This window comes from Salvelinus sp. IW2-2015, linkage group LG20 (genome assembly GCF_002910315.2).
Source record: "Salvelinus sp. IW2-2015 linkage group LG20, ASM291031v2, whole genome shotgun sequence".
Taxonomy (NCBI): Eukaryota; Metazoa; Chordata; class Actinopteri; order Salmoniformes; family Salmonidae; genus Salvelinus; species Salvelinus sp. IW2-2015.
Genome location: NC_036860.1, coordinates 69,214,031 through 69,225,438, shown reverse-complemented (window position 1 = coordinate 69,225,438; position 11,408 = coordinate 69,214,031). Strand labels below are relative to the sequence as shown.

The following is an 11,408-nucleotide window of genomic DNA, read 5'->3' as shown; positions in this document are numbered from 1 at the left end:
GTGGGGTATCCACGCACGACAATAGTTAATCATTCCAAGAAAACTCATCATCTGTTTCTTATCGAGTGGTTTAGGTACTTCTAAAATGGCTATTTTTCTGGTAGAGTTAATAATACATATTTTAATAATAAAAGTTACACAGTCCTTGAGTTATGATAATAGAATGCAAGACTCTTCACATCTGAATGAGTTCGTTCTTTGTTCTTCTCTCATAGTTTTTCCCTTCTAACTCTACATTCACAAAGACAGAATGGCGGGAGTGAACGGTGACCGTAAAGGAAAGAAGGATGACAACGGGATYGGCACGGCTGTTGACTTTTTGCTTTCTAATGCCAAGCTTGTGCTTGGGGTCGGAGGAGCTGCCATGCTTGGCATTGCAACACTAGCAGTCAAAAGGTTAAGTGGGACATTCTTTAAGCAATTCTTTTCTTGTAAATGTTATTATGTACGTTATTTGTCCCTTGTGCCAGTTCAGTTGTAGGCTAAATGTGATCACCTCTCACTATTTGGCATCTGATCTCTACATCAGTAATTTTACTGTTTTTAACCACAAGTGGAAGACATGTCCATTTCATGAAACATTCTAATGGACAATAAAGCTTTTCAATTCAATCTCCTTTCAGATGTATGACCGTGCAATAAGTGCTCCGACCAGCCCAACTAAGATGGAACCATCAGGGGAAAGGAGCTGGGAGGAGCCCAGCTGGATGGGCTCGTCACAATAGGTACTTAACCATGACATGAAGTCAACAGTGAGCAGGTCACTGCAGACTCTACCCACCTCTTACAACTCCTTTGAACCAGGAAACGTACGCTAATGTATTTAGTCTGTCACACACAATAATGTTATTCCGCATTACAACTATCAACATTGCTCATTAAACAGTTACAATCGTGTCGTTAGCTCACCCCACAGCGTGAAACATTGCCAATGGCGCTACCAAATTGGTACTTTTTCAGTGGTGCGACTGGTTAGTACATTGTCAAGCAGGATGGTTATGTGTGTTGGCAAGGCAGAGGATGTGAGATCAAGTACCGTTAAGGATTGGTGAGCGAGGAATCTGTACTGCTAAGCAGCACAGGGACGCCTGTTACACTCACACTTGCTCACACTCGTACACATTGCCTATCTGTGTTCAGAGTAAGGCCTGAATGGTAAAAGTTGGGATTGATGTAGTAGCAGGTGGTCACAGTGGGTTAGTAGTGTCATGACGTTGCCTGTTTAGGTACATAAAGCCCATCCCCCTCTCCCTGCCACTCCCTGCCTCCCCCTTTCCTCCTTCAACCCATGCTGTGGTCACAGAGAGACGTCGTAAATTCCTGAGAATCTCCTCAGGGCCAAACAGTATTAGAGAGAGGGTAAACTTTCAGGACAAAGGGTTTTCTTCCACCTCACAGAACTTGAGGTACGAACAGATTTCATGTTCCGGAAAAAGTATAAAAGGGCGGTGAAGATTCCAGCTATTAACATGTCCGTTTGTCACAACTGGGGAAACTCATGGGAGACTGTGTGGCTACATTACCATACCGCTGTTTATATAATAACCTCAGATATGAGGTTTACATCTAATTGTTGTATAAAATGAATGCGTGAGTATGATACTGTTTGTATAATTGTGTAATATGATTTTGGACTGTTTAATGAAGAAAAATACAAATCCCTTTTGATTTGAACTAAATCCGAGGACCCGCCCCTGAGCCCAGTTGGGTCAGACATCCTGGGACAGCCCCTTTCGGCAATTCCTAATAAAAACCCAACTTGAGAAATTATCASRAGACCATGTTTTTTCTCCATAGGAGGAGAACGAAGGTTGAGTACCATTGCTGAATCTGTTAACCATACCACGTGGTTAAACTCTTAGACGAATAAGAACAATAAGAATAATAAGAACAAGTCTTTGATATTGACTACTAGTCAGGAATTCGGTATCATTGAACGCGAAGAACGACAACCGCCGAAACATCCATTCTATAACGAATGTCACTCTGAACTATCCACAATAACCAAGACAGAAAGACGGACCAAACTCTCCAACAGAAACGAACTTTTCTCCAGCGAGCAAGACGACACACTGAGCGTAAATATATATATATTGATTCCAATTGTTCCCTAATGAGTGAGCGTTCATGTGTAAAGGATTAGCATGTCAATTGTTATAGTTATGAACTCTGTAGTGACTTCTTAGTCGATCCCCAATTTTCCCTTTGTCTAACAAGCCGCCATGCCGGTTCAGCCCACTAGGGCATATTTCTCCCATCATTTCATGTAACCATTTTAAGTTTGTTTGTTTGTTTATGCATTTCTGTGAATTACTTAGTTAGTAATAAATAAATGATTTAAGACAATTGATGTATGGATGACTCATAGTGAAGACTGGGTTCGTGCAGATAACCAACAATTTACGACGTTTGGAATGAGACTAACGTGAGGTAAAAATAAATAAATCATTTAGTCAAAAGACTATTGATCAGATATGAAAATATCTGAAAGGTTATATTGGGAAATTATAACTTTGTAATCTGAATATATTCCCTGGTGCCCCAAATTCATAGTTAATTAGTTACGTTATTATTTAGTTGATCGCGTAATAACTAATTACAGAGAATCGTTGATAAAAACTAGAAGTCTTCAATTTAATGACAGTAAAGACACGACATATATGACGCCCCCTGAGAGGAATCTAAGATAGAATTAGACTCTGCTGTGGAATTCTATATACCAATTGTGCAAACAGAATTGTACAAACAGACTGCTTTCTATACAAATTGGTTGTGTGTGTGTATTCCCATTTGAAGAGGCTACAGAGCGCCTCCACTAGCGGTCGTTAGCGTCAGAGCAGTGAGTGATAAATTCCAGATTTAGTCCATTAGGCCAAACGGCACTATTTCTGTCGGTCAATATTAACTTCTAGAGCCAGTAAGGTTAGAAATTAGAAGATATTCGTTCGGTGACCGAGCCAAAGTATTTTGTCCGCCTACCACACTAAACCAGAGTGGACTGACTACAGGCATATCCCTATTATGTACCGTGTCGCTCCGGTCATAACGCTAGAAAAGTTTGCCGAATGGTTTAATGTGAGACGTCACTAGTAAACCCACCCTTTCCATGGTGAGAGGGACCCTATTTTGTGCTTAGAACGTGATATTTCTTAACAACGTAGGGTAAGCACGAGGTGGGAAATCCACGAGGTGCAAGCTAACAGAGAGGGAATTTTTTTTCACTTTCTGTGTTCCGTTTAAATTCCTCGCCTTGCGCGACGGAAGTCCCGCCCTTTGTACTTCCGTTTGATTTCAGCATTCTGCATCACTGGTGGTGAAGAATCGCAAGTACATCTCTTAAAAGAAGTGGCGAAATCCAAACGTGGATCACGTTTAAATCTGTCTCTTATACACATCTAGATGTGTATAAGAGACAGCAAGTACATCTCTTAAAAGAAGTATGGGAAATCCAAACGTGGATCACGTTAAGATATCAAACCTGTCTCTTATACACATCTAGATGTGTATAAGAGACATGATTTCAGCATTCTGCATCACTGGTGGTGAAGAATCGCAAGTACATCTCTTAAAAGAAGTGTTGGAAATCCAAACGTGGATCACGTTAAAATAATCCAGCAATCTCAATTGCTTGGGTATTATTGTCTCATTCAATTTATTTATTTAAATTGTCGAACATACCTTTCTAGGTTCTTCTGTTAAATGAGACACTTTAAGCTTTGCAATAGTAACCTAGATGAACCAACTTCCCAGGTTAATTTAAGGTTTAATTCCCAGATAGCCTATCCAGGTATGATTAATGATGATCATTGATTAATTCAATTTGCTTTTGCAAATTCATTCACGTCCAACTTCCACAGTACTGTCCAGTACTGATGGTTCATTAACGTCTATAAATAGATTAAAATCGTCTTTGCAGCTCCCAATATATTCCAAAACCAAATTTAGGAAAATTAGGAAAAACATTTTCTTTCAAAATGTTCTAATAATGTGCAAGCAATCAGAGGGGGTAGTCCCCACTCGCCCGCTAATTAGTGAACCTCCACCCGCAAATGGATTGATCTCTGACCTCAGCAGCGATACCAACACTAATTATGCCCTTAGTGGAAAAGCAGACAACAACGCTTTCCAAACTCAACCATCAGGCGCAGGCCTCGTAAAGGTTCTCTCCAGTCTAGCCCTGATGTCTTGCCACCCGAGATTGGCATCTGTCCAATACCGCAGTGCACAGCTGAAGCACGAGCAGGTGATGGTAGACATAGAGGGACAGGTGGAGAGAACCGGGAAACCAATGACAAATGCAGAAAATTGAACAATTCTGCTAGCCATGGAACTGCGCTTGAAAACTGAACAATTAAATAAAATTGCAAAAACGTATGACGATGAACAAGCACAAGCTCTTCAACAAAATCGTCTTCTACAGGAACAAAATCAAATGCTACTGGAACAACTCGATTTAGCCAAAACTAAATACGATGATGTCCACGCCAAACTAGATAAATCTGAAGAGTTATCTACAAACAGGAGCGCTCAACTTGATAACATGCATGCAGTTTTGTTGAACATACTCAAAGTAACACGGTTCTACTCAAAACGCTGCAGACCAAAGACGATCAGTTAATGAACACAATGACAAAGTTGGATGACAAATCAGCAGAACTCATTGAAGTCGCTGACCAAATGAATGATGAGAGAACTCAGGTGAGGAAGATGGAAATATTGATTTCTAAACAAGCGGCGGAAATCTCATCACTGAATCTCTCGCTCCGTACTCAAGACCTCTATCTGCAAACCATGACAGATAAGTTTGAGACCGAAAGGAGCAAGTGTGACACTCACGTGTCCAAAATCAGTACTCTAAGCGCTCAAGTGGACTCTGCAATGCAGCAGAATACCAKCCTTAGGTACCATCTGGAGGAAYTCCWGAATGGTCACGCTCTACAGCGTGACTACCAATCCAAGCAACCGGAGCCCTGTACTCACAGGAGTAAAGACGATAGGTTTCAGACCTTGCCTCCCTCGTGTCCCTCAGTCTTCTCCTCTTGGCCATTCGGCACTGAGTAAAATTGCACCTCTTGGCCAACAACAACAACAACAACAAGGCTTGGCTTTTCCTCTTGGCCTTTCGGCCCCAATCTCTCCACAGGATAAGGCCAACCCTCTCCGCCCGCTTGGCGCGGAATACCTTGACAAACTCATCAAGAATTTCCCCACCTTTGACCCCGTTCCAGGTCAGCCAAACGATACTGAGACGTTCCTAGCTGACATAGAGGACGCGTTGGATGGCTACCCGAACGCTACGGGTTCTGACAGGGTTTACCTGTTGAAGCGAACATCGAATAGACACGTGACAAGGTTCATTCGTCTACAACAGCAACACGTGCTAAATTACTACGCTAAACTTGCCACAGCTTTGAAAGTAGAATTCAGTGGTTCTGCGACTCGCAAACACGATAGCTCACTGGCTAACACCGTCAAACAAGCTCGGAACGAACACCCACAAGCTTACTATCATAGGCTTCGTTCAGCTTACTTCGGCCTACTCACTGAAACAGGCATGGAAGACCTGTTACCTTTTAAACAAATGTTCCTGTCGAACATGTATCCTACCTTCATTACCTACTTGGGCCCTGCCGCCAACGTTGGCTTGCCTATCTTACAACTCAGAGAGCTTGCAGGCACAGCTTTTGAGGCATCAAAAGTTCACAACGCTAAGAGCCCTGACCACTCGGTTTTGAAGTTTGACCAGGAGCACTCACTCCAGTTAGAGGGTGCATTATCAGGTATTGGAGCGTTGAGAGATGACGCACAACAACAGTTTCTACCACGAAACCATGATTCCAATAACCTCCGCGGTCAAAATAACTGTAAAGTACGTCGCAATCAACATGACTACCGCTACAATCGACCTGTTCGCTACGTTCCTGCACCCAACCCACAAAAAGTGTCAGAGCACAAGGGTAACAAAGAGTTAAAGGACAATCAAAACGTAGACCAATGTTCTCCAGAAGTTCCACTACGGGAAGAACTAAAGCGAGAACAATTTGAGAAAAGGGTAAAAGATAAGTCACAAGGACTAGACGGGGAATTACCGGACACCAGGTCCGCAGGAATTAACACCCATAGCAAGGATGTTAAAGTTCAAATTTCTCCTGCTCTCATTCAAGACCCTATCCAGGGCCCGCTTGATCAAGAAACAAGCCCCCGGGCTTTGTCTATAGACTCTGATACAAAGGTTGCGAAGAAAAAGGTCAAACGCTTCGTTAAAGTCAAGCCCACTCAAAATCGGAAAAGTCAATCTGCTTCCACCTTGAACAGAAATGGCACATCACGTCGTTGCGAACGACCACTCCACTTTGTGGGGAATATGTCCACTAACCACGAATCTAAATGGCCATACCTGGAAACAGTCCTGGAGGACTGCTTAACTTGTCATGCGCTAATTGATTCGGGTGCGACAATATCACTCATCTCTCAAACATTGTTTGATGATCTCAAAAAGGCTTTGAACCCAACTAAACGTTGGTTAAAAGTGGAACGATGCGACACTACACTTCGTGGGGTCACTCAGAAGTGTAGTGACCCCAGGCATTAACCATGATCACACCACGTACGATCCGTGATCCGCCCATGCACGGTTTTCAGCAGTTCCTTGGGACGACAGAGGCAGGTATTGAGATCCGGCTCGAAGGACCAAGTTGTCACGAGAATGTCTAGTTCCAATGATATTAACTCAAAACTCACTATATACTTTGACCAATTCCCCGGGGGTTGTAAAGGCCCCGGTTAATAGAAGAATTTGACAACGTCCCAGAAGTCTGCAAAAGGTAAGTGCTTTATTCAGAGAGCTCTGAATATCATACAATGCACCTAACCTTATATACCTCACATTTGGTCATACCATATACCATACCCCTTATAATTTCCCCTCATCTTCTCTAACACTGTCAATGCTATTTACAAGTCTACTCCACCACATACATTGCTTATCATATCCTGCAACGTGTTACATAATCTACTGCAAGCCTAACGGTTTCTCTCCTCCTCGGGTGGAGAGATTTCCTTCCTGTTATCAGTGGTCACAAGATGTCTGTCACAAGTTCATTTTTTCCTATGCACACACTGTCTCATTTACATTGCTAAATAGTACAATCTTAACTTGTCCTATGCACACACATTAGAGAATTACAGTCTTATAATTCTAATTATTCACTCTGTTATASGTTTCAGGGTGAAATACTTTAGTCATTACCTTAAACATATAAATTCCATTATCAAATATGTACCTAGTGATTCGAATTAAGGAATTACATTTCCTGTCTCTCAATAGACACTGGGTGAATCTCAGGCAGCCTCTCACTGCAAATACTCTCCCTAATGGAATGGCCAATGTCAATGTTCAACAAACGTTAGAACTCTTTTTAAAGGTTTTTCCTTGGTATTCTTGATTATGATCAATAGTATCCAGTTCTGAAATATTGGAATAGCTCAGTGAATATTTTACTTATCTTATCCCGAGGGCTCCTGAGTGGCGCAGCGGTCTAAGGCTCTGCATCTCAGTGCTAGAGGCGTCACTACAGACCCTGGTTTGATTCCAGGCTGTATCACAACCGACCGTGATTGGGAGTKCCATTGGGCGGCACACAATTGGCCCAGCGTCGTTASGGTTTGGACGGGGTAGGCTGTCATTGTAAGTCAGAATTTGTTCTTAACTGACTTGCCTAGTTAAATAAAAATCKCTATTTTAGCAAATTGCCAAAAAATGTCCATACCTCCAGTCAAKGTGTCAAAGATGTGTGATGAGCCTCCTGAGGTTTCAAACCTATATTTATACTCTGATGCATGTTTTMTCTTATTYTGTACATWGTAAAACCCATGCCTTGTTTCCCTTTCCCCCTTAGTGGGAACTGTTCTTAACATATGGGTCTGGCCAATGTAGTTTCACTTTCAAAACTGGTGCTTTACCAAATCTCACTGACCACACCTACCCGAAGCCCCCTGAACTCAGCTGCCCGAAACCCCACTGACCTRTGACCTCAGTTGCCCGAGACTCCCTGACCGAAGAAGGCCTCARTAGCCTTAGACAGACACACCTTAGACAGAACTGTGCTGTACATTTTTATTGTAAATCAAATACAATTCTTAGCCATTTTTTTAAACCTTTTTTTACTTTAGACATAAAGTATTCAACATGCCTCCTTTTGTCAGTCTTTCTTATTGGAGTTGTGCTCTTCACAAAGGCACCTAGCCAAAACGTGGGCATTGGCTTCTTGTTTCTGTTTGTTTAAGATTATGAATTTTGAAAGAATATAATTAATTGTAAGCCTTTGGATAAGATTGTTGACAACGCAGATTATTGAGCCTCATTTCACTAAGGTAATTTAGCAGACAAAGTACTCAGACATTCTTAATGGAGACAAACAGTATGTGATTGTTTGCGAGCTGCTAGTTGTGAGATTTCACCACTTAATGGCGTTTGGTTCCCCAATCTCAGAAACAACTTTGATTAGTTATGTGTAATTCCTAAGTAGCTGTTTCTTCAATTACACAACAATAAGAATGTAAGAATATTTATGATAACAATAAAAACAAAATGTTTGTATTTTGTTATTAGTTATATTATTTGATATTGAATACTGCTCTGTTGGGTAGGGCAAGGGCAAGTTAAGCTTTTCAGTGTACTTGGGCATATGACAAATAAAACTTGAAACCACCAGCAACATGGTGCCCAGCCCATATAGGCATATAAGACATGATTTCAAGTGTCACGTATGTGTGCACCAAACACAAAACAAAATGTTACATGAAACAAATGGAATGCATTTAACATTTAAATGCATAATTAGCCACCATAAGAAAGTACAGTTTTCACCTTGTCTCTCTACACAAACAATTTACTTCTCCTTCTCTACCCCAGGAAAATAAATTGTGCAATTTCTGAGAAAGAACTTCATCCTGTCGTTGAACACTTCATGAGTGAGCACCAACAATTGTACAAAATAGAACATGTCTCAAGTCATCATACAGAGGGCAATTAAGCACAAAATGGGCTTCACTTTCTATTAACCCAAGATCACATTATACACACATTTTTCTTCTTCGGGGACTCTGTTGAATCTACCCATCTCTGGTGCCAGAGGGTGTGTGCCGTATCTTAGCTGCTCACAAACTGACCAATACATATTAATATGAGTTTGTTTTATTATATGTGTTACATTTATCCTAGTCATGTCCAGTAATCAGTGATAATGCTAGAGGTGATAAAACTATTTCCCAAGTTGGGATCAATAAAGTAATACTCCACTCTCCTCCAGCCTACTCTGGTCTACTCTACTCATATAGTCCTATTATTACTTTGGCTAATGACCTTATTCACATATGTTTCTTATACGACTTCTTTATAAAAATGCTTTATTCCATCATAGAAATGTGTAGGTTTGTACGCTAAATAAGATTGAGTGCTGTAATCTCACATTTCTCAACCATAAAAATACTTCAAACCGGATGTAGTAACTCCAGTGCAAAAATAGGTAGCCAATATCTTCCTGTTTGTCATGCTGACCCCGGCGTGGGGGGAACTTTGTCTGTTGTACTTTTAAGGATAAACCTTTGAAATAGTTTCTCAAACGTAAGTTCAGCGTTCTCTCTTGACAATGTAAAATGTTGTTCTGTCAATATCCTATATTTTTATTTAATTGATTGTGAGTATCAGTTCCTCAATGTGTAAGGTCAGCGTCGTTCAGCTTTGTTCCCTTTGATTGGCTAGTAGCTAAAAGTATTTTTTTTTAAAGCAGTTAAGGTTAGTTAGCTTTTTACTGTAGTACTAACGTGATTTTTTATTTATACTATTAGCCAATTAAAGGGAACAATGCTCATGCTACCAGTTTTGCTATTCTAGTAACATTATCAAGCTAATTGTTAGCTCACTTATCGTACTGTCTATACGGACAACGGGGCAAAAGCAACTAACGTTTGCTCGCTAAATTGTTAACATGTGTTCGTTTGGGCTAGTGCTGTCGTAAACTATATAGCTAGCTAATGTCCGATTTAAGGGGTTAGCTAGCTCTGTATCTTTGGTGTATTTCATGTGTTGCTCTGGTCTGACACTGCTGCATAGCTGACTAAATTCAACTTACGATTTCAAGTTGAGTTTAATCGGCTAGGCTGCATGCAGACTAGACAGGCGTAACATAACTAATGTTAGCTAGTTTGCAAATTAACTTGATGACTTGCTGCTAGCTAGTAGTACCACTAATCGGTACAACGACCACTGAATCTACAGCAGCAAATGACCAGTTTCATCTCTTATCTCATCATCATTCACAATGGTTATCTAGCTAAATTTGCCCAATCAAATTTTATTGGCCACACACACATGGTTAGCAGATGTTATTGCGAGTGTAGCGAAATGCTTATGATGTTATTGTCTGAGGCTACCCGGAACATATCCCAGTCCACGTGATCGAAGCAATCTTGAAGCGTGGAATCCGATTGGTCAGACCAGTGTTGGATCGACGTAAGCATGGGCGCTTCCTGTTTTAGTTTTTTGCCTATAGGAGGGGATCAACAAGATGGAGTCATGGTCAGATTTGCCAAAATGAGGGTGGGGGAGGGCCTTGTATGCATCACAGAGTAGCAGTTGCCGAGTGTGTTACTTGTTCGTGTACTGCAATCGATATGCTGATAGAATTTAGGTAGCCTTGTTCTCTGATTAGCTTTGTTAAAATCCCCAGCTATAATAAATGGAACCACGGGATACATGGTTTCCAATTTGCGTGAAGTTCCTTGATGAACGTCTTGGTATCCGCTTGCGGGGGGATATGCACGGCTGTGACGATAACCGAGGAGAGTTCCCTTGGGAGATAATACGGTCGGCATTTGATTGTGAGGAATTCTAGGTTAGGTGAACAAAAGGACTTGAGTTCTTGTATGTTACAATTACACCATGAGTCGTTAATCATGAAACATACACCCCGCCCTTCTTACCAGAGAGCTCTTTGCTTCTGTCGGCGCGATGCACTGGGGAAAAAAAATTGCATTAAAGAATATTTAATTGATCTAAAAACATGTAAACTCAGATTTACGTGCCACACGTAGCTATAGTTTCAGGACTGACATTCCTAACAGATGTTGAACTGAAAACCAACTATTTCCATTGATAATTTCCTATTGACCGTTAGTACTCTATTGACTTTCAGTACTTTTGACCTCTCGTCCTCTGCGTCGTGTATTTATCTTCGACATATTCATACACCTCCAATCATCTTTGTGGTTCAATTGGAAAGTTGAAATGCCAATGTCATTCCCATTTTAGTYCATTCATCAGCCAAAACATTACACCCACTCTGTATTCAAGTGCATGCTGTGTCTCAACCGATGGCGGTCTCAACATAAACCTCAGATGTAAAATA

The 11,408-nt window shown here is 41.1% G+C and overlaps 1 pseudogene; it reads left to right on the top strand.

Annotated features, from left to right (window-relative positions):
• The first annotated feature begins 244 nt into the window (after positions 1-244).
• LOC111980075 (mitochondrial dynamics protein MID51-like) overlaps positions 245-11,408 on the top strand; it is a 20,674-nt pseudogene continuing 9,510 nt past the window's right edge.